Source organism: Oryctolagus cuniculus, chromosome 20 (assembly GCF_051225735.1).
Source record: "Oryctolagus cuniculus isolate XC-2025 breed Fujian yellow rabbit chromosome 20, ASM5122573v1, whole genome shotgun sequence".
NCBI lineage: Eukaryota > Metazoa > Chordata > Mammalia > Lagomorpha > Leporidae > Oryctolagus > Oryctolagus cuniculus.
The window spans coordinates 917765-920727 of NC_142886.1; the positions used below are offsets into that span (position 1 = coordinate 917765).

Here is a 2963-nt window from a genome sequence, read left to right on the forward strand (position 1 = left end):
GTAGGAAATGGCTTTTCAGAGTGGCTGGGCAAACATGCTTCCGAAGTGATTCACTGTATCATTTTATAATATCTGCAGATTTACACATGGAACTTCAGGATTTCATTTTTTTAGTTCACTCTCAAGTCTATGGACTTCAGTTCCTAAGGCATCAATGATATTTTTCTAAGTTTAAGTGCAAAGGTCTCTAGTTCTAGTGTTTCACATCTTCAATTTCATACATCACTTAGTCAAAAATCTTGTCTTTCCAAATAAAGTCTTGTAACAACTCATCCATCAAAATGTACCTCTGCATTAAATCTTATTTATCTAACCTGACATCTGTGGCTTTGATGTCATGAACTGCCCTTGCAGATCAATCTTTCTCCAGGAGTTCAGTAAGCCGTTGTACTTGTTCTGGCTGTCAGGATTGCCATAGAGGCCTTCTGTGTTAGTGTGGATAAGGATTGGTGAGACCACAGCTAATAAGGTGCACACACCCAAAGAACATAGGCTGACAGAGTGAATTGCCTGCATATTCATCAAATAAAGATCACTTTAGGGATGCAGTGGGACTGAAGAAAGTGAGAAAGTCAAGCAGAAAGACTACTGCAAATAACTGATAAAAGTGCCAGGGAATCTTGCTAATGAATGTGACAGTGTCCTGAGGCAAAGAAAGTATCCACATCTACTAATTTGATGTTCTCACACTAACTGGTCAACGTTCTTCATCAAAGGGCTTCTGGGAAAATTAAGAGGCAGGTAAAGGGATTTCCTTGATGACTTTGATTTTCTCCCAGAACGCCTACATCTGTTGCAGAAATATCATGGGTTCTGACAAGTCTTTGAAAGCCTCAGCCATGTTAAAGGCCAATAATTGTTCCTGTAAGGTGGTGTTGAGTTGGTTAACCTCTGGGTCATAAGCTTGCAGAACTGCAAATTTCATGATCTCCAAGTCAGACAGGATTTCATTATCCTTCATTATCCTTTTGATCCAATGTGTGTTTCAACTTCTCAAAAAATTTCTTAATTTCATCTTAATCTTTAGTCAGTAACTGTGAGTATTTTCTCTTGCTAGTGTCCCAGGTATCCAAGTGAGAAAGAGCATCTCCCCTACACGTTGTCTCAAAGCTCTGGAAGAAGAAATCAAAGGCATTCCTTTCCTGAGCATAGGCATCTTCAATAGATCAGAAGACATACTTGGTGTGGTCAGCAGGAATAGCACAGATCCCACAAATCAGCTGCATATCAGTCAGGCAGAAAGCAATGAGGGACTGCCCCAAGAGTCTTTTGTACACTGGCATCTTGGGAGAAATCTTGATCTTGTTCTACTTTTCCACAATACCCATCAGGGAATAATTAACCTGCAGCCTGCTAACTCCAGTAGCTGACATTTTCTTATGGCAGGAAGGACACTTGAATGATTATAGTCTCCACAATAAATTCTGCACAGTTCCCTCTATGAGACCTTTCAGGCGCTTTTTGCAGAAGTTATGTGAGCAAGGCAAAACTTGAGGATCATCAAACAGATTGCAACAAATTGGGCACATGAGATCTTCAAGCACTATGTCACATTCAGGGAGTCTTCTCTAAGTCAGAGGGCACCAAAGACAATGGTGTTTCTAGGGAAGAAATGCTACCTTCTGGTTGAGTAAGAAGCACGAGCAGTTAGCAGCTCCATCCAGCTCTACCAGAAGGAGTGCCTCTGGCATCATGAGGGATATGCCACACCCCCTCTAGCCATGGGGGCCATGTGATATGTGCCAGTAATGGCTGCAAGATGGATTCATGGCCCCACATTACTTCTTTATCATTTTTCAAAAGGGAACATTCCTCAGTCATTAGATGAGTCAGTATTGTGAGAAAAGAACATGTTTTGAATTGGTTGGCTAAATGAAGAGATTTTCCCTGTTTCTTCCAGTATGACATATCCTACAGATACTAAACTCTAGACTCTTTTAGACAAAACAAAATGTACTTAAAATGTCAGTAGTTACAAGATCTATTTTTTTGATTTACATCCTTATTTCACTGTTTATCAAACATTTTTCAAGCTCATTTTCTCCAAAGCCTTGTATAAAATAAAACCCTATGTCCAATTCTCATTGGTCATGCAGATAATATAAACTGATTCAAACAAAGAGAGCTCTCAGAAATGTAATAGCTTAACCTCACCACACCTGCACTGCATGCAGCTCCTGAGGAACTATAAAAGTCTTCAAACATCATTGCTTGGAAACTAGTGGTTTAGATGAAATGTTTTAATCTATGTTTACTTTGCATAGTGTGATTGGCCTCCCATTACTGATATGCCCATGTAGGAGCCATAAAGTTCAAGTTCTTGAACCATTTTCTTTGATAAAGAACATTAGAAAGTAGAAAATGTTAATGAAAAATTTTTTTTCTAGTCTGATCTGTCTCTCTAATGGCTCAAATATTTTCAGCAGTGGGACAGTATTTTATAATAAAAAGCTTAATTGAAAATCTAACATGTAAAACACATTAAGCCATTTTACATGTAAAATCATGATTTAAAATGTTAATATTCATGAGTGACCCAACCACTAATTAAGTGCAATGTAAGACATTTGCAGGTTTAAAATTACCAAACATTATATTTCCATCAGATGTTATGGTAAGTACTAAAGTTACATAGTGGTGAACAAAATTAACATAACCCCACCAATATCAATCTGATAGTCCAAAAAAGAAAAACTTAAATAACCAAAGAAAAACCTATAAATCTTGTGAAAAGTCAATATGTTAAACTCAACATTAAATTTATTTCTACATTTTAATGATCTAACATTAAAAATCCAAGTATAAATAAATAAGTAAAATTTATTTCTTAAAAAGTCAGTCCCTGGTATTCTTTAAGACCATTTTTGATTTAAACAAAGATGACAAAAGAAGTGTTATTCTTGAATTCATAGTAAATTCATTTACCTTAACAACAATCATTAATATGATAGTCAATGTGTTAA

At 36.7% G+C, this 2963-nt stretch overlaps 1 pseudogene; it reads right to left on the reverse strand.

The window, feature by feature from the left end:
* Positions 1-532: 532 nt before the first annotated feature.
* On the reverse strand, positions 533-2329 carry LOC100357707 (E3 ubiquitin-protein ligase TRIM13-like; annotated as a pseudogene).
* Positions 2330-2963: the final 634 nt, after the last annotated feature.